This window comes from Canis aureus, chromosome 8 (genome assembly GCF_053574225.1).
Source record: "Canis aureus isolate CA01 chromosome 8, VMU_Caureus_v.1.0, whole genome shotgun sequence".
Lineage (NCBI taxonomy): Eukaryota > Metazoa > Chordata > Mammalia > Carnivora > Canidae > Canis > Canis aureus.
The window spans coordinates 8,385,941-8,412,587 of record NC_135618.1 but is presented as its reverse complement, the minus strand read 5'-3'; the positions used below and the strand labels follow the sequence as shown (position 1 = coordinate 8,412,587).

Sequence of the window (26,647 nt, the reverse complement as noted above, 5' to 3'; positions counted from 1 at the left end):
TTGAACGTGTTTTATTACTAATTTAATTTTTAAAAGTTTATTTATCCAAGTCACGTCTATACGCCAACCCGGGCTTATACTCCACCTCAACCGCAGTACCAAGAGTTGCCTGCTCTTCCGACTCGGGCCAGCCACAAGCCCCTGCCGGCCTGTTTTATTTTATTTAATCGAATATTTAATTTATTTATTCCTTTTTTTTAAACATTTTTTAAATTTTTTATTTATTTATGATAGTCACAGAGAGGGAGAGAGAGGCAGAGGGAGAAGCAGGCTCCATGCACCGGGAGCCCGACGTGGGATTTGATCCCGGGTCTCCAGGATCGCGCCCTGGGCCAAAGGCAGGCGCCAACCCGCTGCGCCACCCAGGGATCCCTTATTTATGGATTCTTGAGAGACCCACATGCAGCGAGAGAGGCAGAGACCCAGGCCGGGGCCGACGCGGGGCTCGATCCCGCATCCCGGGTCCCCGGGGCCGCCGCCGGCCTGCGGTAGACACTGGACCCCTCGGGCCGCCCCGCTGGGTGCCTGACACGGGCCCGGGGCCGCAGCAACGAGCAGGAGCCACGGAGTCCCCGCGTGGACGGAGCCCCCGTTCCTGGCGGCGGGGCGGGCGGGCGGGGGGCACCGCCAGGGCCAGCCCGGGGGCCACGGCCGCGGGAGCCGGGGAGGGCGGGGCTGCGAGCGCGGCCTCCCGGGCACGGTGTCCGCGGAGCCGCAGCCCCGCGCCCTCCGGTCCGGCCCGAGCAGCGGCGACTCGGAGCCGCAGGAGCCCTCGGGCAGACGCAGCAGCGCGCGTGGACGGACGAGCCCGGGCGCCGCGGGAGCAGCCGCAAGGACAGGGCGGGGGCCGGCGGGGGGCAGCGGCCGGCCCCGCGCACCTGCGGGCGTGTGCGCCCCCGCCCCCCCGGCCCCGGCCCCGCCGCCCCCGCCCCGGCGCCGCCGCCCCCGCCGCCCCCGCCGCCCCCGCCGCGCGCTGCACGGGCCGCGGCCGCCAGCAGGCGGTGCAGTGAGCGCGCCCGCCCGCCTTCGCCGCCCGCCGGCCCCAGCGCGGAGAGAGGAGGGGACCGGAAGGAGCCGCCGCGGCTGCGGGAAGTGGCAGGAGCGGGAGGCGGGGACCCACCTGGAAGCGCCGCGGCGCCGCGGCCGAGCTTCCTGCGGCGGCCCCCGAGCGACGGCCGTGGCGGCGGCGGCGGCGCCTCTGCGAGCGGCCCGCGGCGCCCGGCCCCGCGCGGAAGGTGAGCAGGCGCTCGGGGCACGTGGCGGCGGCGGCGGCGGCGGCGGCGCGGGGCGGGGGGGGCGGACGCGGGGAAGGGAGGGCGCAGGAGGACGGAGCCCCGGGCGCCCTCGGCTCGGGGACCCGGATCGGCCGCCGAGCGCCGGGAGGGGGTGGGCTGGCGGCGGCGGCGGCGGCGGCGGCGGCGGCAGAGCCCCCACGTGGGGCGGGGGTGCGCGCGCACGTGTGCGCGGGCGATAGGGGGGCGGGGAGGGCTCTCGGGAGGACGACCGGCGCGCGCTCGGCCAGCGGCGGCCCACGTGACGCGCACGCCGGGGGCCGCGTGCACGTGACCGGCCGGGAGGCAGGTCGAGGCGGCGGCGTGTGGTCGTGTCTGTGTGGCCCAACCGTAGTCAGTGGAGGCGTTAGGGCTCCGCTACCGCTCTCCTCCTCTGCTCGGGGGTGTAAGGAGGACACACAAAAGGCGGAAAAGGCTTTCTGGCATTTGCCCTGTTCTACACGTTCTCCAGTCCGCTGACGAAGCCCTTTTCCAGGTTCCGAAATGCCGATTTCCTCGTCCCGCCATGTTGGTTCTAGAGGGAACTCGCGAGAGGCTAGTGGGTTTGTATCGCGAGATCTGTCGATTCTCGCGGGACCTCGTTGGCAGAGCAGTTGTCCTGGATGGCGAAGCCCTGGGTTCCGGGGGCCTGGGACCCACAACTCTTTCTGCAAGGCAAGTTGTCAGGGAGGGGCCGGGGGCGAGTGCCTCTTGGTGCCGGGAGACGCGCTAGGTCAGCCCCCCTGAGTCCTGAAGGGAGGACCGGGGCCCCGGTGGGGGCAGCGCCGTCCTCCCCATCCCCCTGCGGGCGCTCCGCCACCTGCCGAAGCGTCTGCGCCCCCAGCCCCGGCCCCCCCGGCCCCCCCGGCCCCCCGCCCCCCGCCGCGCGCGGTGGTGGTTCCGCCTCCGTCCCGCTCCCGGGAAGCCCGGGGCCGTCGTCGCGCGGTCGGGACGACTCCCTGGGATCCCGCGGCTCCCACTTTGAAACGTTCATGTCAGTTTTTCCCCTCTTGTTGCCATTTTTTGCAAAGAATTCCAGACCTGTTAGCCGTTCTGTCGCTTGCTGCCGCCGCAGCGCCTTTCTCCGCGGGCCCTTCCCCGACGCTCGAAAACTCAGCAGCTTTGCCTTCTGTTTTTTTTGTTGTTGTTTGTTTGTTTGTTTGGTTTTTTCCTCCCCCGCTCTCCGGGCATCGTTCGCTCCCGCTTCCTTGATCCCCGAGAACTTTCTCTGGACTCTTCCTCTGTATTTACGGTCACTTTTGACAGTATTTGGAAGGAGCCCTGCTGCCTCTGACAGCCCCTGACGTCAGAACTGACACCGTTCTTTTCTCCTCTTTCTGCGCGTGGCTGCTGACTCCTGATCCTCATCGATCGGGTCCCGGTCGCGGCCCCGGTTAGGGGGTTGCCATCTTTGATGCCCAGAGGCCGGGGGCTTGGGGTCGCGGGGTTTAGGGTGATCGTGGAATGTCTCAAGCCGAAATTTTGGTGGGAACCAAGCTTCTCTTCGTAAACTTCACCGAAAGTTTGCTCTTGGTTTTTCCTTTAAATGAGTTTGACATAAAATTAATTTTTCTCCAACCTTCAGTATCTTAACAAATGAATGTACAGTGTACCCCCCCCCCCCCCGTATTCTTGAGCAGTCTGGGGATTTATTCAGCGTTTGTAGTGTGGAGTTAATCACAAAAGGCATCAGATAATTGGGTCGTCCACTCATTAATTTCTCTCCAACTACAGAAGTGTTTATTTGTCTTCACACTACCACAGAGAAGTGTATATTCAGAATAAAAAGCTCCCTGTCATCTGCCAAGTTGCCTTACTCCGTCTTAAATCTCTGTGACCATTCTTAGCAATAGCTGTGTATTATTCCATGTGTTTTGTGGGTTTTTTTTTTTGTTTTTTTTTTTTGTTTTTTTTTTTTAAGGAAGACGAAGAAACGGAGTGGTGTTTTAAGTAACGCTGTCACAACATTAGTAACCAAAATTTTCTACCCAGCTAAATTTTCATTTAGTGATAATATGCGTATTGTCTTGACAAATATCTGCATATTTGCTTTTATTTATTTAACTTATTTTTTTCATATTTGGTTTTAAAAAAATTTGCCCACTTTTTTTTTTTTTTTTTTTGGTGGTGCGGTTTTGTGAAAATATCTTGAGGGATAGCATTATTTCCGTCTTAGAGATTCAGTGTGCTGGTGATTTTGCACCAAAATGAAATCCATGTAAAATAGGATTTAAAAAGAAATATGTTATCGGTTGAGCTTTATATTTTTATGTTTAGTATCCTGTGTTATATATTTGAGCTTCCTTGTATTGATGCTTATGTTTTGCGATAATTACATATCCTGAGTTCTCACCCAAATATGTGTGTAGGAGTTTTTCAGAAGTTTTGAAAGTTATCAGAATTGTTCTGACTGCAATGTAATGAGCTCAGAAGGAGAGTGCTAGGTAGATCAGTAGTTAATACAAACAAACGTACATACCCTCGGAAGTTGCTAAGCAGCACTTTGTGATTGTTTTTTGTATTTTTTTTCCCCAAAACTTACCAGCAGTATTTATCAGTCCCATCAGAGTGACTCCACTCTTCTTGGACTGTGTGGTTTTCTGCTGTAACAGTTCAAGTAGGAAAGTTGAGAAATGAAAGTGAGTGTTGAGAAGGGTGTGATGTGGGAAAGAGGAGGAGACATGGGGCTTTGTAGTTGGATATGGAGATGGAATTGGAGAGGTTGCACAGAAAAGACAGGATGGTGGAAGTTTGACAGAGCCAGGTCTAGACAGGTTCATGATGGTTGGAGGGCCAACTGAGTTGACCAGGATTTGGAATCTGTAATTTCAGGCAATTTTTTCCTCTTAAAAAGCTTTTTAAAAGGTTTTTAGTTAATCTCAGCAATTGGTTAATATCACTTGTCATAAAAAGTCAGCAGCTGAATTTAATTGAAATTTTGTGACTTCTTTAGGTAATGCTCTCTTGTTAAGTAATGTTGAGGACATTTTATTAATTTTAGAAGTTGGAAATTGTGAAAATGACAATGGACTCAAAGGTCACAGTTCTATAATGGCCTTTGCAAAGGTATCTACCAAGTTTTACTTGGTAGTTAGGCCTTAGGTAGTTTCCATGTGCATCTGATCCCTGTGATAGTTTCTTGCACCTTTGTTTTATAGTCTGTTTTTGGTAGTGGATTTTGGGGATTACCAGTTTTTTAGAGATTGGTACTTATCTTGAGGTGCTGGATGGAAATGTACTGAGAAAAATCTAAGAAGAGGCATGTATCTTAACATGATTTGAATTTGCTTGAGTAGAACTTAAATAACCAAGAAATTTTATTTTCCCTTTTCTCAATTATTAACTGTCGTAAAAGTGACCTGTGAGGGGATCCCTGGGTGGCGCAGCGGTTTAGCTTCTGCCTTTGGCCCAGGGCGCGATCCTGGAGATCCAGGATCGAATCCCACGTCAGGCTCCCGATGCATGGAGCCTGCTTCTCTCTCTCTCTCTCTCTCTCTCTCTGTGTGACTATCATAAATAAATAAAAAATTAAAAAAAAAAGTGATCTGTGAGAGCCGATGAACTTCAGTGATCAGAGGAAAATAACAGTGATAATTACAGTACTGATCTGTTCTCACTTGGATTTTTTCTTGGGATCTGACACAAAGCTAATTTCCAGTCCTATAATTTTGTAAAGTATATGGTGTGATACTTATGTTACATGTTAGTGATATCAAGAATATAAATTTTGTTTCTCACCTTTTGAATCAGTGTCCAAGAGAGATTACAGGAAATTACTTGACTTAAAATATCAGTGAAAATATGTTGCAGGTGCGTTTTAAAAAGATCTAATTTCATGTGAAAATTCAGTCTATTTAACTGCAAGGAATATTTGCTGGAAGACTTTTTGATTTTTAAAGTAGTATTTAATATAAACGTGGTATACATTGTGGTACAAATTTCTGTAGCTAATACTCTGATAACCACTGTAATTATACTTTAAAAACACTGATCAGGGGATCCCTGGGTGGCGCAGTGGTTTGGCGCCTGCCTTTGGCCCAGGGCGCGATCCTGGAGACCCGGGATCGAATCCCACGTCAGGCTCCCGGTGCATGGAGCCTGCTTCTCCCTCTGCCTGTGTCTCTGCCTCTCTCTCTCTCTCTCTCTCTCTCTCTCTGTGACTATCATAAATAAATAAAAATTAAAAAAAAAAAAAAAAACACTGAGCAGTATTTCCTACAGCCTGTAAGTGTTGACTTCTAACACCGTAGAAGTATAGACTTTGCTATTTTAACTTGTCTTTCTCACCTCTTTGTTTTTTTTTCTTTTCAGCTGTTCTCATTTAGGTAGGTAATTTTTGTCTTGTCAGAGACAATTGAGTTCAGTAACTTTCCCTGAGGAGATTATCACACTATTCAGTTACTATTATTTATAATATTATTAGGAACTCCATTATAAGTTATATTCGGTAATTCAACGGATATTTTTTGAGTGTAAATGATCTCAGCCATTTGAAACAGCAGGAAATCTGAGCCTTCACAATAACTGTAATCAAGTACCATAAGCCTATGCTCTTTCTTCAGAAACTCCTAAGTGGAGTAAATGCATTTTGCAGCGCCAACAGGGTTAGTTATCTGATTTTTTTAGCTCACAGATGATAATCCACAGGATTGGCCATTGAAGTTAGGCACACTGACGGCTGAAGTGTCATTTTTATTTCAAGGGGAAAGGAAGAAAAGCTTTTTAAAAATAGATGGAACTATAGAAGAATTGTGTTTTAAGGCCATTGCATAGAGACATACAGTCCTATTATTAACTTCTGAGGGAATCACAATATTGCAGAGCAGTATGGTACACGGTGTGTTTCACGATGACCTTAATCACAAATAGACTTTTATTCTATGTACTGTGTTTAAGGAAGTAAGGAATTGGTGTCTTTTTAAAAGATTGCTGTCTTTTTAAAAGATTGCTATGAGTAAATGTTTTCAAAGCTTTGTAAATTAATGCTTTTCAGTTTTCTGGAAAATTGACTTACAGAACTCATCTCGTAATACCAAATAAAAATGATGCTATTGTGTATGGCATTTCCTTTGTTTAATTTTATTGCTTTTCTCAATTTCCTTATTTATTATTCAAGGGATTACCTCCCAAATAAGGCTCTGTTATATTTAATATTTGATACCAGTGATAAGCAGTTGTGTAAAGACTAGCACCTTTATTAATAAAGGAATTTTCAAGCAAATCGTTAGAATTAGTCAATGACCTGTTTGTGTAATTCCATAATGAGTCTCCATCTTTAGCACTGATGAGTGTCCTGAGGTGAGAAATGTTTCATATTGTAGTGAATTTTCTTTATTGCTTTGCTTGCTTTTTGTCTTTTAATATGTTAATTTAAGCCATTTTCTCTATTCCTGGTAGAGTAATGGTAGATAGTATTTGATTTAAGTATAAACTATGTTGTGTGTGTTTTAATGACTTTAACGGCTGGCTTGAGGATTTTAAATCTAGGAATTACTATAACCATATTAACATTTTGATATATTTCTTACATTATTTAAAAGATACACCTTTTATATACTTGCAAATAAAACATTTAATACCATGTTCTACTTTCTAACCTAAGGTAACATTTTTCCATTCTCACAATAAGTCTTCATAACCAAAATAACAAATGGTTGTGTGATGCTTATGTGTAGATATATCATTCCCCTTGCTAATTTTTTGCATATATAAATAACAGCATGAAGAATGTTTTTATACATAAGATATTTTCTTGCATATAGTATTATCTTCTCATATATTGCCAACACCACAAATTCTTAGGTGTGTTTTTAAAGGCTTTTAGAACATATTTGTCACACTATTTACCAAAAGGATCAATTTATGTTCATGTTGAAGTGGCTGTTGCTCTATATCTCTTTAGTAAGTATTATTTATAAAAACTTCATAGGGTATAACTTATGCCACTTCTTTTTTTTAGATTACTCCTGAGGTGAAACATTATGTTTAATAGATGTATTTTGTTTGTGAATTTAGATAAACAATTTTGAAATTAATGTAATCAAATCTTTTGACCTAATTTTGTTCTATTGAACTTCTGAAATTCCTCCTCTGGAAATGTAATGAATAAACAATACTGATTTAATACTGTCTCCTTTAGTTTTTCTAAATTAGACCTAAATAAATTTAACTGTTTACCTCATCTGGTATTGGTGTGAAGTGAGAATATGAATGTTTTCCTCCAAATTGGTAATTGTCTCAACTATGTTAAGTAATCTTTTATTTTCTCATTGTTTTGTGTTTCATTTTTATATTTTAAATACTTTTTACTTTATTTTTATTACAATCTTTAAAATAATATTAGTATTGTTTTTTTTCGATTATTCCCTGCAGCACATCTGTCTTTTGACCTGGTGTCTTTTTATTGTGATACTTGTTTTGGTATTGATTTTTAAGAACACTACAAATTGAGGATAATAAAGCTCATTCTGTACAAAACACTGTTTTATAATTTGTTTTCTTGTCAGCCAAAATTCTAAATTCTTTTCCCATACCACAGAATTTAGTAGGATTAAATGAAGTAATTTCTCCTTTCTTTTTTTTCAAGATTTTATTTTTAAGCAATCTCCACATCCAGTGTGGGGCTTGAACTCTCAACCCTGACATCAAGAGTTGCATGCTCCTTAGACTGAGCCAGCCAGGTCCCCCTCTCCTTTCCTGAGTGGACAAAATAGAGTACAGTATTAGAGGCTACTTAAAGAGAAAAACTACTTCAGTAGATTTTTGTGTTATTAGAAACAAACTGCCAGGATCAACAGGTTAGGATGGTGTTTCGTTTATTAAATAGTGATGTATAGTTTAACATCATATCTCTCTAATCTATTTAATGAAGAAGTGCTGATTGGCAGTGCTAAGACTCTACTTACAGAATCACAATATCTTTCTTCAGCTGTTAAGAACAGTAGCGTCGTGCATGTACTGACATTTAATGATGAATAATTGAAGGAATTCCAGGTGAGCATTAGTGAGGCCATCCATGCCAAGAGCATTTTTAATATCAGAAGTTGGTATTGTTTATGGGAGTGTTTTTCTTCTTTGCGAAATAATTATTGAAGATCTTAAAATAATTTTTAAAAAACCATATTTTTACTTATTTACAGTTTAAAACTGTGAAAGTCCCAGAGGTATTTGCTAAATAATGACTAACATGTTCTGTTGTTTACAGATGTGTATGATTACATTAATGCTAGGAAGAAAAACCAGATTAACTTTGTGACTGTGAAATCATAATAAATATTTGAAAAAAATGTGTGTCTGTGCTTGGGGATCACATAAAGAGAATTGCAGGCGAAGAGCTTGATGGGATGGATTTCTTTCTACCTTGGATTAGAATGAGATTTAAAGGATTGGAACAAAATTTATACCTTTTATCACTACTGGAATTCTGCTTACTTCCTGAGGGATGAGTTGATCTTGGAAAATGGCATGAAGTGGTCCAGGAGATCATAATTGCTAATTGTATTCTGGCAGTTATTTATGCCTTTCTTACTAGTTTTTTTCTTTTTTAAAATTGATCAAAAGCTTAAGGAAAACATCCTGCAGTTCTTATACATGTCCCCATTAGAAAGCAGATCTATTGTGTTTCAGAAATAAGGTGAAATAGTCCTTTTTTTTAATTTGTTAGCTTGGCAGTTTTATAGAGGGCGGTGCCAAGATTTTTTTCTCCTGAGAAAGGTGTGTGTGTTTGTGAGATATATCTACTGATAGCCCTTGAGGAACTTTGCAATACTTCTATATCTTAACTGTACTCACACCAAACCTGTAATTCTTAATTTGAGCTGTCTACACTAAATATAAATTTTTAATGTTTGTTTTTACACTAATGTTTCATTTTCTGAGGGAGAAATGTCCCTTAATTGCTCCCTGCTTTAAAAAAAAAGCAAATATGATTACAGTATAATACAGGAAGTTCTCATAAGTGTACAATTCAGTGAATTTTGCGATGTAAATATACCTGTGTAATCATTACTAAGAAGGAGAACAGTATCAAAATCTCAGAAACTGTTCTTGTGTCCTGTTGCCATTAACATTACCCCCCATCCCATGGGAAACCACTGTTTTGATGTCTAGTACCATAGAATAATTTTGTCTGCTTTTGAACCTTAGTTTTGTTTATCAGCATTACTGCATTTTTATCCTGCTTTAGAAATCCTAGAACTCAATGTAATTTATACCTGGAGATTTTAGCACTTTGACTTAGACATTTTTCCCATTGCATTCATGATTTTGAGAACTCTTGGAAGGGGACATCAAAGAAATTGTGTGGTAGACTCTGTGTTTTAGTGTTTTTTGGTCAAATGGGATACTTTTAATTTCTATCATTGATTGGCCTACAACAGTACTTCAGCCTCCCCCCCCTCCCCCACACACACTTAATAATTTTGTTTTGTACACTTTGGTACAGCATTCCTGACCAGCTAATGGCTTTTTGGACTTTTATCCTATGACTTGGCAGCTTTCTTTTCATTCTTTGAATTCCTTTCAAGCAGTGATTCCTATTCTAATTTTTATGACAGAAACCCTGTGGTATCCTCCTCTGTTATTTTAAAGAATATTGTGAGCATTCCTACCTCAAGGAAAAAGTCCCAGTTTGTTGAAACCATTTTACTTTTAAGGTGTTTATTTTATATTTATGAACAGTGTAACATTGTGGTGTGCATTTTATAAAATCAAGTTACAGGCTACAAAACAATGGAAAATCAGGTAAAAGCCTTACCTAGTTTATATACCCTTTCAGGCTGGCTTCAAATGAGTGCAACTTTCTTTCTTTCTTTTTTTTTTTTTAAGATATTTTAAAAATTTATTTATTCATGAGAGACACAGAGAAAGAGAGAGAGGCAGAGACACAGGCAGAAGGAGAAGCAGGCTCCATGCAGGGAGCCTGATGTGGAACTCTATCCCGGGTCTCCAGGATCAGGCCCTGGGCTGAAGGCGGCGCTAAACCGCTGAGCAAATTCACCCCTTCTATTCTCTACCCCTCCATTTACTCTTTTACTTTTAAAGAAAGGCGTAATGAAAGATTTATTGTTGTGGTCCTTCACATAATTTTTCTTTCCATATATTGTTCATTTTATTTATTTTATTTTATTTATTCATAGAGACACAGCTAGAGAGAGAGACGCAGAGACACAGTTAGAGGGAGAAGCAGGCTTCATGCAGGGAGCCTGACGTGGGACTCGATCCCAGGTCTCCAGGATCACACCCTGGACTGCAGGCGGCGCTTAACCGCTGCGCCACCGGGGCTGCCCGTCCATATATTGTTCAAGAATAAGAATAACATGCACCTATATTTTGGACTCCAGTGATTTTTTTTTATTTGTTGAGCTTTTGTAGAAATTAAGTGTTACACAAAGTTTTAGCCTAATTTCTTAAGTTATCTTTTTTGCCCTGAGATTTAAAATGCCTGACTTCAAGGGAACATCATGATAACAGGAAAACATTATCTCATGAAGAATGAAGGAGAGAGTAACTGACTTTTATAACTGTTAAAGAGTTACCACTAAATTTGAATAAATGCTGTTCTTACTTGGCAAAGGAGTCAGGACATTTTCCAGTTTGACTTAAGCCACATATATAGGTAGATACTTTTCTTTCTTTTTAAAGATTTTATTTATTTAATAGAGCACAAGAAGGGGGAGTGGCAGGCAGAGGGAGAGCGAGAAGCAGGCTCCCTAGCTGAGCAGAGAGCCTGACGTAGGGCTCGATCCCAGGACCATGACCTGAGCAGAAGGCAGGCACGTGCTTAACTGACTGAGCCACCCAGGCGGGTCTTAGTCTTAGGGTTGTGGATCCCGAGTTCAAGCCCCACCTTGTGCTCCCCATAGAGCCCAGTTAAAAAATAGTTGGGGTTCCTGGCTGGCTCAAATGTAGATCTCAGGGTTGTTAAGTTCAAGGCCCACCTTGGGCATAGAGCTTACTTTCAAAAAAAAAAAAGTAATATAGGTTAAGAGTTACTGAACATTTTCTGTGTGCTAGATACATTAATATTCTGTATTCACTATTATTTAGTCTTTTCAACCACCTGGTAAGGATAGTTTCTGTTACCCTCAATCCACAATGAGCAGGTTGAAGTAGAGGCTATATATCTTGACTGCCACAGGATGCCGGATGCCGTGATAAGAACCTGAGCATTCAAATTCTGCTTTTGGAGTGAAGTGTTATAGGACCATTTATGTGGGTTTATGTTTTCTTTCCTTGATCCAGTATCACAGTATGTATTATTTTATTTATTTGAGAAAGAGAGAGAAAGAGTGCGTGCAAGAGAGCGCATGGCCAGGGTGGAGAGGGAGAAGCAGGCTCCCTGTAAGCAGGGGCATGGGGCTCGATCCCAGGATTCTGGGATCATGATCTGAGCTGAAGCCAGCCACTTAAGCGACTGAGCCACCCAGGTGCCCCTAAAAATACAAGTCTCTTAAATTTATTCACCAGGGTGTTATTTATCCAAATTGTCCCCTTATACATTTTGTCCTTACGTATACTTTTAATAAGGCAGCTTTTTAAAAAATTTTTTTAAAGATTATTTTATTCATGAGAGACAGAGGCAGAGGGAGAAGCAGGCTCCATGCAGGGAGCCTGACTTGGGATTCGATCCCAGGCTTCCAGGATCACGCCCTGGGACCGAAGGTGGTGCTAAACCTCTGAGCCACCGAAGCTGCTCATAATAAGGCAGTTTTTAGTGGTTTATGTGTCAGGTGAAATTTTGCACAGTGACAAGTGTCCTACATTCAACAACCGTATTTATTAAAGAGGACCACAATGTATTTCAGAACCTAGAGGCCCCATTGTGTTAAAATTGAACTTTTTAGTTCAATTTCAAGTAAGAAATGAAGATTTGCAGAATACATCTAAATGGTGGTGTTAATTTCAAAGTAGTATAAGGAACATGCTGGTCTTCTTATAAATTATAGAGGATTTCTGAGTCATTGTTTTGAGTGTACGGTTCAGTAACTTTTAGTAAATTTACAGTGGTTTGCAATTAACTCCATAGTCCAGTTATAGGATATTTTCTTCAAAAGATTTATTTTGCCTATTTTAAGTCATTCTCACCTTTAGCCTATTATAGATTTTTTTAAAAAATCAGCTGGTATATTTTATTTTTAAGTGTTTTTTAAAAATTTTTTTATTATTCATGAGAGACCAAGAAAGAGGGGCGGGGGGCGTGCAGAGAGGCAGAGACAGAAGCAGGCTTCGTGCAGGGAGCCTGATGTGGGACTCGATCCCAGGCCTCCAGGATCACACTCTGGGGTGAAGGCAGGTGCTAAACCGCTGAGCCACCCAGGCATCCCCAGCTGGTATATTTTAGCAGTCCTTCATTATAATACCAAACTACAGCATGGTAGTAAAAACCTGCTTATAGGGGCAGCCCAGGTGGCTCAGAGGTTTAGCGCCACCTTCGGTCCAGGGCCTGATCCTGGACATCTGGGATCGAGTCCCACGTCAGACTCCCTGCATGGAGCCTGCTTCTCCCTCTGCCTGTGTCTCTGCCTCTCCCTCTCTGTCTCTCTTGAATAAATAAATAAATAAAATCTTAAAAAAAACCCAACAAACCTGCTTATAAACCCTAATGCATAAGCCTTTCTTTTTTAACTTTTAAGAACCCCCCAAAAATAAAATATTAAATATTTATTTAATAAATAAATAAATTTTTTCTATTTAAATAGAAATATTAGTATTTCTAATTGAATAGATTAAATCTCTTTTCCTGTAATACTTTTCTCATATATTTGCGTGGCTTGCTCCCATACTTAGAATCACATGTCATCTGGTGTAGAGAGGGTTTTTTCTGAAGAGGGAGTTTCCAAGAGGTATCATTTACATAGTCTTGTGTGGATGGTGCTGATGTTACCTTCATTATGCCGTATAACATAGCACCTCTTGCCTACAAATTCCCTGGTTTTATTTTTCTTTATAGTAATTATCATAACTGATATTTCTTATTAAAATATAAGATCCATGAAGATTGGAATTATGTTCACTGGTTTAGTTCTCAGAGTCTGGAATGATGCCTTGTTCATGGTGTATGCTCACGTGACTGTTGAATGAATGAATTTATACTGTAAAGTACTTGGAACAATGTTGGGCACTAGGAGAATGTTCTTTGAAAAAAAGTACTCTGAATTTTATCTGTTAGTACTACTGCTGCTTCATTATATTCTTCACATGTTTAACATACTGGATTTTATGTTTTAGCACTTCATATGCCTTATGGATTACTATAAAATTTCAACAAGCAGGACTTTCTCAAATACCTGAAACTTTTAAAGTTAATGAATACAACTTGTAAATATAGTGAGTCACAGGTTCTCTTAAAACATTCCAGTATTGCTTATTAACCAAACCAAATATACTCACACCTTTAAATTTGTTAGTTACCATTTTATTTATATGTTTTAGGGAGCAGGAGAGAGAGAGAGAGAGTGTGTGAGTCTGGGGAGGGCCAAAGGGAGAGGGAGAGAAAATCTCAGACCAGCTGAGCACAGAGCCCGACTTGGGGCTCGATCTCACAACCCTGAGATCATGACTGAGCTGAAACCAAAAGCCGATGATTAATTAGCCACTCAGGTGCCCTAGTCAGTTACCATTTTTGAAAAAAATTTATTTTTCATGAGAGACACAGAGAGAGACACAGGCAGAGGGAGAAGCAGGCTCCCTGTGGGGAGTCTGATGAAGGACTTGATCCCAGGACTCCAGGATCCTGACCTGAGACCAGGGCAGATGCTCAACCACTGAGCTATCTAGGTGCCACCTGTCAGTTACCATTTTAAATTTAGAATCATAAGGCTATCAGATTCTATAGGGTTAAAATTCCTTAAACATTACAAAAATGTCAAAAAATATGTAGGATAGCTTTAAAACCTAACAGACATTAATATCGTGGGATTGACATACTTAATTTCAATATTTAGTTCTAGTTCATCTTGGAGGTTGGATAGTCATTTAGGGAAACAGTTTTGTTGTCTCAAGCAAGTTGAAATTTCTGTGACACAGTGTATGACCACAGATCAGTTACCATCTCTTGACAGGCTAATAATCAGCCCTGCATTGGCCTGTGGAGCTGCCTTTGTCCAGGTGGTTTTTCTTAAGCCACAGAGGGGTATATGGAACCTTTAACACTCGTCCCAGTGATAACTGAGGCACTCCAAGACAGTGCCCTTTTGATTTCTTCTGAATTCTAAGGTTAAGGCCTTCTGTAAATTTTTTTGTGACTGCTTTTAACTGCATTGCCTGAACAAGTTCTGTAAACCCCATCCACGTTGCTTCACCACTTGATTAGATTCCAAGAATCTTCTACCTATCTGGCTGATGCTGCATAGATTTTAGATGATCTAAGTGACACAAAGGAACTGAGAGGTGGTGATAGCTTTTGTTAATTTGTGGTGACTCAAAGTATGTGACAAGACTAGAAACAGACTTAAGATCTTATTTTTACAAAAGAAAATAGTGGTGGGACGCCTGGTGGGGATCCAACTCTTGGTTTTGGCTCAGGTCCTGATTTTCAGGGACCTGAGATTGAGCCTCACCTAGGGCTCCAAGTTCTACAGAGTCCGCTTGAGACTCTTCCTCTGCCCCTCCCTGCTGTGTGTGGATAAGTGCGTGCACTCTCTCTCTCTCTCTAAATAAATCTTGTAAAAGAACAAGAAAATAGTGGTTTTACAAATCACTTTCCATCCTTGGAGGTGAGGTAGAAAGATAGAGGCTTATCAGCCTCAGGAATACTACATTAAGAGGCATAAAATAACCTTTCTCAAAAAGGGGAGCGCCTGACTGGCTCGTTGGTGAGCATGTGGCATGATCTTGAGGCTGTAAATCCAAGCCCCACATTCGATGTGGAGATTGCTTAAAAAAACAACAACAATAACCAAAAAACCTTTAAATGTGTTAAAAAGGGATCAGTGTCAAATTTAGAGATATATCTAAGAAAAAGACTTTCTGTTCTTGTTCTTTTTAATATTTTATGCTTTGGATAAATACGCAGTTGTGTTATAAAATTTCAGAACAACTCACTGACAAGGATAGATATAACTAAAGCAACTTTAAAAATTTTGCCTGAAACTACAGGCAGGAACTTCCGGTGTAAGTTGCTTAAAAGTGAAGAATTTGCAAAAAAATACGGAATTCAGATTTTAAAAAATTGTATAAGCAGAATTCTCTCTTCAGTTCACCAATTTTAAGGCACTGTACCACGAGAATAAAAAATGAATTGCACTGCTTCTTTAAGGAGCCTATAATCGGGATCCCTGGGTGGCGCAGCGGTTTAGCGCCTGCCTTTGGCCCAGGGCGTGATCCTGGAGACCCGGGATCGAATCCCATGTCGGGCTCCCGGTGCATGGAGCCTGCTTCTCCCTCTGCCTGTGTCTCTGCCTCTCTCTCTCTCTCTCTCTCTCTCTCTCTCTGTGACTATCATAAATAAATAAAAAATTAAAAAAAAAAAAGGAGCCTATAATCAAGTAGGGAATATAGACATACAAAACTGCATTATAAATTCTGTGCTAGAAGAATTAAGCCTTACAGGAGCAAAAAAGAAGTTAGTTAATTCTGATGGGTCATGAATTGGGCTTTGAGGAAGAGTTTTCCATTGAAGAAGGGGGGAAATCATTATCTTTTAAAGTTTTTTTAATTGGGAGACTGAAAAAATCAGAATGAGGGCTGGGTTTATTAAAACAGTTATATTGTGAACAGATAAAAGGATAGATGTAGGGGCACCTGGGTGGCTCAGTCAGGCATTTGCCTTTGGCTCTGGTCATGATCCAAGGGTCCTGTCCCCAACCACCCTGCTCAGCAGGGAGCCTGCTTCTTCTTCTTCCTCTCCCTCTACCTGCTGCTCCCTCTGCTTGTGCTCTCTCTAAATAAATAAATAAATAAATAAATCTTGAAATTAAAAAAAAAAAAGAATAGATTGTAATCACAGACTAATTAGACTGTTATTAAGATAGGGTGACAATGACCTGAACTGGAGCAGTAACAATGGGACAGAAAGAAAAGTTAGTTCTTTTCAAGACATTTTAGAAGAATAATTTGTTGATCATATATTGTTGGGGAAAGAAAAGAGTTAAAATGTCTGAAAGCTTTTTGGCTTCAGTGATTAGATATTTTTTATTGAGATTCTTGAGTTAGAGAGGAGATAATATTTTGGGGGTAGGAAGAAAACGATTGAAGATTTGTACTTTTTGAACAAAGGGTACTTTTGGAACCTCTAGATTGGGAGCACAGGAAATGGTAGATTGAAGTTTGGGGTGGAGATTGGGTCTAGAGATATAAAAGTTTATAGGTTATTATAACTCAAATTATTTTAATGACTTTACCTGTGGAGAGGGGCTAAAAAAACGGATATCCACATTTTGGGGAGTGCAGAGGAGTCACAATGCCTGTGGAAATGGAGGGGAGAAAACTTGGAAAATTAATCTCAGAGATAGGAGGAAAACTAGAAGAAAATGGAAGTCAAAGATGGGAGATCCAAAGTAAGGAGGGAAGTGATGACTTGGTTAAAAGCTTCGAAGGGATTTAAATGGTATAGGGACTTTCCCCCAAACTTTTGTGTTGGGGGAATAACTAGTTGGATTTGGTAGAGACTTTTAGAGGAGTTGGATTTTGTATGATCTCAGAGATCCAATGGTTTGTTGCTTTTTGAAGAAAAAAAAAAACAAAGGAATACCAGCTGTGTTGATTGGTCTCGATTGGTGTACCTCTGCTGTAAATGTAGTTTTCTGGCTTCTTGCTTGTACTACTCTTAGTTTCAGAATGTAATTAACTTTTAAAAACTTTTTTGTTGACCTATAACACGTACATATGTAAACCATTATCATTATTAAATGTATAGCCCAGTGAGTTTTCAGAACCTTGAACGCTCCCCAGGTAGCCAGCATCAAGAGCAAGAAAGAACATGAGCAGCACCTTCTTCACTTTCTACTCCTCACCCTAGGGTGATCTTCATCCTGATTTTTGACAGCATAGTTTCTTTGACTTCAAACTTTATGGAAATGGTGTCATGTGTTAATTATTGAGAGATTTTAAACCTTAATATTTTTACTATTGTTATGAAATTATAGAGTCCTAAAATTTTTATCATCAAAATTTAGATCATCTTGCTTGTGTGATTATTTTAATATGTGAGTCTGTACTGACTTTTTCATTGATTTGTAGAAAGTTCCATAGCTCTGTATGAAGAAATTGATGCAGAAATTACATTAATTCAGTGCTCACTTTGGTAGCACATATACTTAAAAAAACTGAACTGAAATTATATTTATTTATTCTGGAAAAGAATAAAACCTTTTTTAGTGAAAAAATTTTAAAAAATCAAAAGTGTCTTAGAAAGGATTTAATTTAGAATATCCAATTTACATATCTTCTATAAGATTTTGGTGTTTTTATTTTCTGATGAATATACTGATTGGGAAAAGGGGTCTCGTAGAATGAAAGATCTAATGAGAGAAAGGACTCTAGTGGTATTTGGTATTAAAACCAGGGCAGCCCGGGTGGCTCAGCAGTTTAGCGCCGCCTTCGGCCCAGGGTGTGATCCTGGAGTCCTGGGATTGAGTCTCACATGGGGCTCCCTGCATGGAGTCTGCTTCTCCTTCTGCCTGTGTCTCTGCCTCTCTCTCATGAATAAAATTAAAAAAAAAAAAAATCTCTTTCCCTGATAAGGGAAGAGAACAAAGAACTCTTACAGTAGGGAGGCTTGATGACACTTAGCATCTTTTTATGTCCTGTGTTCCTTGGTAAATAATGTTTTCCACTATGAGTTTTCTTACCATGGAAAGTTGGGCCATGCACTTAAAACAGTGGAATGAAGTGGCATTTTTGGCAATGTTTCCTAAGAGAGATGTTTAATCTGAAGTTCTTATAATCAGGTTTTGGAATTTGGCATCTGTGTATTTCTCTGCAAATAAATTTGGCATCTGTGTATTTCTCTGTATAATCAGGTTTTGGAATTTGGCATCTGTGTATTTCTCTGATTACTACGTCAAATATAAAATTACACTTTTTTTGATACAAAAATTTTCCTTAGGTGGAATTTTTTTCCTTAGATAAATTGAAATATTGGAGAATCCGCATTTATAACCCTTCTATAGCCTTGAGCGGAATATCTAAATTTACGTTGTTAGAGTTTCTAGAAAATGTCCCTTTTAACCTTTATTGATTTCTGCTATATTAATGATTTATGACTTACTGTCTTCAGGTTTAATTTTTTTTAAGGTCTAGCTTATTTTTAAAGATTTTATTTGGGATCCCTGGGTGGCGCAGCGGTTTGGCGCCTGCCTTTGGCCCAGGGCGCGATCCTGGAGACCCCGGATCGAATCCCACGTCAGGCTCCCGGTGCATGGAGCCTGCTTCTCCCTCTGCCTATGTCTCTGCCTCTCTCTCTCTCTCTCTATGTGACTATCATAAATAAATAAAATAAAAAAAATAAAGATTTTATTTATTTATTTGAGGGGGGGGTGGTAAGGGGAGGAGGAGTAGAGGGAGAGTGACAGGCTGACTCAGTGCTGGGGCATGGGGCATGATCTCACAACCCTGAGATCATGACCTGAGCCGAAATCAAGAGTCGGATGCTTAGCCAGCTGAGGCACTCAGGTGCCTCAAATACAGCTTTATTTTAAAAGCAACCTGATGGTCTCCTACTAACTGAAATAACTAACATGCCCACCCAGGGTTCCCTCATTACTTGTTGATTCCATATTTATGAACTCACCCACTTTCTAAAATGTATTTGTTACTCCGGTGAATATTATTGGACCTTTTATGGTCAGTCATTCACAGACATGTTCAGAGTGATGAAAAGAGTCATCCAGGGAGCACACATTCCCAACTGAGATTGAACAGAGTTATGTTGTCTTCTTTTACTTTTCATACTATAAATTTTTTTCGCACGCTCTATTTAGTGCCGTATCTTTCACATTTTTGTGTGTGTTTTTTGGGGGGTGGGGGGGATGTGATTTTGCTGTTTAAAATGACCTACAAGGGGCAGCCCCGGTGGTGCAGCGGTTTAGCGCCGCCTGCAGCCCAGGGCGTGATCCTGGAGACCCTGGATCGGGTCCCACATCAGGCTCTCGGTATGATGCCTGCTTCTCCCTCTGCCTGTGTCTCTGCCTCTCTCTCTCTCTCTCTCTGACTCTATGAATAAATAAAATCTTAAAAAAAAAAAAAGACCTACAGGGCTACTGGCTGGCTCAGTCAGTAGAGCATATGACTCTTGATCTTGGAGTTGTGAATTCAAGCTGCATGTTGGGCACAGAGTTTACATAAAATGACCTCCAAGGGTAGTACTGGAAGTGCTGTCTGGTTTTCCCAAGTGCAGTAATGTGATGAATCTTACGGAGAAAATACATGTGTTAGATAAGCTTTATTCAAGTATGAAGTACATTACTGTTGGCAGTGAATTCAGTGTTAATGAATTAACAATATATATTAAATAAGGTGTCTTTAAACCAAAACACAGGTAAAACATGATTACGTATTGATTGGTTGATAAAAATGTGACCAGAGGCTTACAGGAACTTAACTCTTAAGTTAACTTAACTTACAGGAACTTAACTCTTAAGGAGAAATGGTTCAGTATTGGCTAATTCAGCATTTGTGGCAACTTTATAGAACATAACTACTGTGAATATCAAGAAGCAACTACTGTATAAGAGATTTGTTATGCCAGTTAAAGATATTTGAAATGCTGAGACTAGCTGGGAACTCCTACTAATCTTCTCTATAGATTGCTTCTCCTTTTTTTTTTTTTTTTTTTTTTTAAAGACTTTATTTGAGAAAGAGCAAGATAGTCTGAGGGGGTGCAGAGGGAGAGGGAGAAGCAGACTCCCCGCTGAGCAGGGAGCCTGACGTGGGGCTCCGTCCCAGGACCCTGGGATCATGACCTGGGCTGAAGGTAAAATGTCCTGAGTCATCTTGAATCTTTACCTTGGTTTGTCTCATCTTGATAATTTTCTCTTGAGACTTACTAGTCCATTTTTCTTGATTTTTTTTTTTTTTTTTTGGTGGTTGTTGTTGTTGACCAAGACCATTGAGAATTCTTAGGACAGGTGGAGCATGGCTTTTAGAGAGGGTTATGTGATAATTTATCACCTGTGACTGGGTTTTAAATAAACTGACATTAAATTGAACTGATATTAAGTTAAACATCCTTAAAGATAAAAATCATTGAATAAAACGAATGGGAATTTAGGTTATTCCTCTAAATTTAACTAATTGACAAACTTATAACCACTCTAAATACAGCATTGCAAAATTTGAATTTAAAATTATTATAATTGTGGTACACTTAGGTGGCTCAGTCAGTTAAACATCTACCTTCAGCTCAGGTCATGATCCCAGGGTCCTGGGATCAAGGCCTGTGTCAGGCTCCCTGGTTAGTAGAGAGTCTGCTACTGCTTCTGCTCCTCCCCTCCACTTGAGCTCTCTCTGGCTCTCTCTTTCTCTCTCTCTCTCAAATAAATAAAATCTTTAAAAAAATTATTATAATAAATGCAAGACTTGTCTTTAATATTTTAAAGCAAGCACTTAATCATAATTATTTATGCACATTTCCAAAATGTTATATATAATCAGCTATGAAAGGTAGCCTTAGTGAGGAAAACTACAAGTTGGTAAAATGAAACATTTATAAAAGTTGAAGATAATAGGGGCAGCTGGGTAGCTTAGTTGGTTAGGCATCTGCCTTTGGCTTGGGGCATGATCCCAGGGTCCTGGGACTGAGCCGAGTCGGGCTCCCTGCTCAGCAGTCTGCTTCTCTTTTTCCCTCTGCCTCTCTCCCTGCTCATGTGTACTCACTTGTACTTTATCTCACTCACTCACTCACTCTCAAAGTCTTAAAAAAATGAAGATAATAGAGGGATCTTTACATCAGATATTTCACATAGGCCTTGCTGAATTATTAATACATACTTAGATTACAAATGTCCATTAAAGATGAATGATCTTGCAGAGATGAGACTGTGTCTTAATAATGGTAAGTGCATACTATATAACATGTGCGCAGTTAATGTATATTGAAATGAATCAGCCCTTCTGGTCTAAGGCTCATTGCCAAGCTTTCAATTCTAAGAATAACCAGGCTCCTTGGCACCTCAGAATGATATATAGATACTTTTCTCATCTCATTGCTTCTAAGTCATCAGTCAACAAAAGGAATTTTTTTTTTGACTCGTAAAATTAAAAAGTTCAGGTTGTTATTCTCTGGCTTCAGGCAGAATTAAATCAGAGTATTTCAATGATGTCTTTTTAGGGCTACTGTTACCTTCTGTTGCTTGGCCACTGAGATTTCAGCCTTAAATTTTGCTGAAATTTGGGTTTGGCTGTCTGCTCATTAGCCATAGACCAGATCTTATGGAGGAGCTTGATTGTTGCTGCTTATGTCATACACTATGGGTATGATGTGTGTACACGTAGGTGGCCTCAGCCGTGCTTAAATTAACTGCATCATCACAAATTTATTCCATCATTCTCAAGTTGCATCTAAAGGTGATACAGGGCAGCCCCGGTGGCTCAGCAGTTTAGTGCCGGGGTGTGATCCTGGAGACCTGGGATCGAGTCCCACGTTGGGCTCCCTGCATGGAGCCCGCTTCTCCCTCTGCCTGTGTCTCTGCCTCTCTCTCTCTCTATGTCTCTCAGGAATAAATAAATAAAATCTTAAAAAAAAATAAAGGTGATACAGTATGCATTGCTTTGTGTCTCTTTGGCGAAACAGTATGCTTGTAGGCTTTATACTGTGGCATGAACTTTCAGCTTGTTTATTTCATGGCTGTGTGTATACAGACTATCTATTGATGAACATTTGGGTAGTCACAATCGGTACTGCTATGAACATCCTTGTACATGTCTTTAGATGTACCTATGCATGGATTTTTTTTCCACATGTGTATATATTTCTATTGAGTATATACCTTGGATTGAAATGGTTGGGTTGGACAGTATGTTTCTATTAAACTGTAGATATTGACAAATACTTTCCCAAGGTGGTTGTATTAATTTATAATAGTGTATCAGAGTTCTGGTTGTTCACATTCTTGTCAATACCTGGTTTTATTTTTATTTTTTTTTAAAGATTTTATTCATTTATTCATGAGAGACACAGAGAAAGAGAGAGGCAGAGACGCAGGCTAGGGAGAAGCAGGCTCCATGCAGGGAGCCCAATGTGGGACTCGATCCCGGGACTCCAGGATCACGCCCTGGGCCAAAGGCAGGCGCTAAACCACTGAGCCACCCAGGGATCCCCTGGTCTTATCTTTTTTTAAAAAAGTCTTAGTCACTTTGATTTTGATTTCTGTTTCCTTCCCTGATGAGCAATAAAAGAGAGCATCATTTCATGTGTTTTTTTTAAAAATATTTATTTATTTATTTATGATAGACATAGAGAGAGAGAGAGAGAGAGGCAGAGACACAAGAGGAGGGAGAAGCAGGCTCCATGCTGGGAGCCCGATGTGGGACTCGATCCCGGGACTCCAGGATTGCGCCCTGGGCCAAAGGCAGGCGCTAAACCGCTGAGCCACCCAGGGATCCCCGCATTATTTCATGTTGATTGGCTAATTTAATCTTTTTTTGTGTGTGAAGTGTGTCTGGTCATTACCATTTAAAAAATACTAAGTTGTCTAGTTCTTACTGGTATATAAGAATTTTTAGAATATATTTTGGTCATGAGTCCTTTCTTTGATCAGAATATGCATTGCAAATATTTTTTTATCATTCCAGGTTACCTTCATATTCTCTTAATGGTGTTGCTGAACAAGGTTCTAAATTTTAATATCCAGTTGATCCATTTTTTTTTCGAGTAATGTTTGTGAATGGTTTAAGAAAATTTTTGCCTACTCCAAGATTATGAAGATGTTCTCTTGTCTCTAAAAAGTAATTCTTTACACTTCACATTTAGATCCTTTGCCTATATAAGTTGATTTTTTGGTGTGTGACATGAGGTAATAGTCAAAACATTTTATTCCATATGGATATCCAGTTGACTCAGTATAATCTATTAAAGAAACCTTTCTTTTCCCACTGTACTGTATTTTAGCTTTGTCTTAAATCAAATTACTGTATTTGTTCATACTTCTGTTGGTTAAAAAAGAATGGACTTGTTCCTTTTAAACATTAAAAAATATTGTGATGACTAAAACTCAAAGGTAATTTTCTAATTTTGATCTTTAAAATGCTTTGCTTACATTGTATCCATATTATTTAATAACTATTTAAATGACTTGCTTTTCTTAAGTTTTCTAGGAGATAAGTCAAAAATAAATACAATGATGAGTACTTTCAGTATCAGACTTTTTGCACTGCCTTGGGTTTAGGCCTCACACCTCTCCATAGATGAATATCCTTTTCCTCTAAATGAATACAGAGAGGGAATGACTTCGTAGGAGAGATTGAATGATTTACAAAGAAATATTAAACTCTGTGTTAGATGTCATTCGTTCAACAAGAAACATACTACAGAAAACAATTAATAGACCTGTCAAAATATCTTCTGCTTTTGATCAGTAGTGGGCTATTCTCACAGATTTTGTATAAGTATTATAAAGTTGTTATGGATATCTTCTTTTTTTTGTTTGTTATGGATATTTTCAGGTAAATCTTTATCTTCTGGAAAACATGACTGTTGACTGCTATTCGAAGTATTAGCTTAAGATCATGTTACCTGTTTTTTTAGACATAACCCTGTTTTCTCCTGGAAAAAGTTTTTTATTCACAGTTTTGTAGAATTATTATCATAATGCAGAGAGCTACAGTCTCATGGATTGAATCCTAGTTTAGGCAGTAAGATCTAGGTTCAAGTTCTGACTCCATTAATTGTGTGATCATATGTATTCCTTGAATTTGTTGCCATATATAGAAATGAAGATGATGCCTAGCCTGTCTATCTTTGAGGTTTTTATGAAGGTATAATGAGAAAGTTCACAGAGTATCAATAAAGTGGTTTAGACTCTATGTCCTGCCACTTAGCTTTGTGATGTTTGGTATTTAACTTTTTTAAGCCTCAGTTTTCTTGTCTGTAAAATGGGAATGATAATAGTACCTACCTCCATAGGATTTTGAGAGTTCTTAGGATTTATTTTGGGGGTGGGGGTGGGAGAGGGAGGGAGAAAGCAGTTTCTTTGGTGAGCATGGAGCCCAATTCAAGACTCAATCCCAGGACCTTGAGATCATGACCTGAGCCGAAATCAAGAGTCTGATGTTTAATCAGGCATCCCAGGATTTTGAGAGTTTTAAGTGAGATAATGCAAATAAAGTATAGTGCCTGGCAAAATGGACATAATTAATGTTAACATTCATAATTCTATACATCTGTTGATGATGCACTATATATTAGGGATACTTTGTATAAATTATTTAATTCTCAGGACAAGTTGGAACACTTTTTCCCCCATTTCACAGAAGAGGACTGAGATTCAGAGGTTATTCACTCAAGGTCACATAATTATTAAGTTTAGTTTGGATGAAAATGTAAAACTTGTTTTTTCCCCCAGTATACTCAGATGTGTTTCACATATATGCTATAGGTATGTCAACACTATAGACAGACAAATCACCTTTGATTCGTGTTTGCAGAATTTTTCCAAGACTGTTTTGTAGATATCCACTGTTTTCAAATATCTTCTATTCCAGTCTTCCTAGGTTTCTTTAATTTACTCAATAGGCCAGAACTTCTACTACAGAAATAAACATGCTTTGTGGATATATAATTAAGAACAGTTAATGGTTTGTTTACAAACCACTAGACTCAAAAAAAAAAAAAAAAAAAAAAAAAAAAAACAAACCACTAGACTCTTGAGTGGCTCAGTTAGCTATTACAGAGTGACTTTAGATTTCACCTCTCGAAAGGGAAAAGTACTCTGAATTTATTCTTTATTTGTAAGAAGCTTTTCAAGGTGAAGTGCAAAACTCTAATGACTTTATAGCCAAGGGAAAAAGATCAGAAGATCCAGAAATGAACAAGTACCTCGCTTAAGTATTACTTTTTTTTTTTTTTTAAAGATTTTATTTATTTATTCATTCATGATAGACAGAGAGAGGAGGCAGAGACATAGAGGGAGAAGCAGGCTCCGTGCCGGGAGCCCGATGCGGGACTCGATCCCGGGACTCCAGGATCACACCCTGGGCCAAAGGCAGGCGCTAAACCGCTGAGCCACCCAGGGATTCCCCCTCGCTTAAGTATTTCTGAGTGAAGCTTTGTTTTGTTTTAAGATTTTACTTATTAGAGAGAATGAGAGAGCATGAGCAGGGGAAGGGGCAGAAGGAGAAGCAGGCCCCCAAACCCCCATTGAGGGAGTACTCTGTGATCATGACCTGAGCCACCCAGGTGTCCCTGGGTGAAATTTCTTGACGCTGAGTCTGGGCAAATAAGAAATAGTCTTTATATTCAAAGGAAATTTGGAGATCTATTTTGAGGTTTTCTTTTCTTTTTTTTTTTTTTCTTTTTTTTTAAAATGAAGTCCATTTGAATTTGGAAAAATTAGTAGAGACCTTTAAAGTGTTCTTAGTCAAAATAACTCTTATATGATCTCCTTTCATAGTTCACTTTATTGTAAAATGGGCACCATTGAAATGAACTCTCTCTCTTATTGCTATATATTTATTTAAAATCCATTTTTAAAAGACCGTTTTCATGGAAACATTTGGGGCCAAAAGATTTTCTATTGACAGTTCATCTGTGAAGTTTAATTTATAAGTCAATGGGAAAATAAGATAGCATTTATGAATTTTATCAACCCTTTGGAATTTATCTTCTATATGGAGTTAGACATATATGAAAAATAATTTATATGTTTATAGTTTATAATACTGTCTTTCAAACTTGAATGCTTCTAACTTTATTGTATTTGTTGTATCTGGATATAATCCATATAATTCTTTAGACTTCTCTTTGACTTAACTTTTGCCTAGCCTCAATTAAAATATTTAATAAAATCATTGATGTCTTGCCTTTTTTCCTAATATTCCTTAAAATAAACAGTACCTTAATAAAATAAAAGTTTTTTTTTTTAACTGCCTGAAATTACTAGCATAGGAATAAATAATATATTTTGAGAAGTGTGGAATAAACTGAATTATCACATATAAATCAGCATATGACACTGAGATTCATAGGGGAAAAAAGTGGGAAATACTCTCATGGTTAATGAGTCTGTAGCTTATAGGAAAATTGTTTCTGATTGGGTTTTTATTTTTACTTATTTAAAAAACTTTTCTGAGTGGGTCTTTAGAATTCCTGTTTTTCTCCTTGGATCACTTGTTTTTATATTTTTACTTTATTTAGTACTCTTTTAATCTAATATAAATAGGATCATTGATTAATATTTAGAAATGGATAATTCTTTTTAATATTTACCTTTTATATGATA

General features: G+C 39.9%; 1 protein-coding gene across 4 annotated transcripts in view; it reads left to right on the top strand.

Moving 5' to 3' along the window:
• The first annotated feature begins 1,107 nt into the window (after window positions 1-1,107).
• The window catches only part of ZZZ3 (zinc finger ZZ-type containing 3), a 103,582-nt gene continuing 78,042 nt past the window's right edge, over window positions 1,108-26,647 (top strand). For all 4 annotated transcript variants that reach the window (XM_077905095.1, XM_077905094.1, XM_077905092.1 and 1 more), the window contains exon 1: window positions 1,108-1,235. The gene's annotated coding sequence lies outside the window, so the exon portion shown is untranslated. The remainder of the gene's footprint in view (window positions 1,236-26,647) is intronic.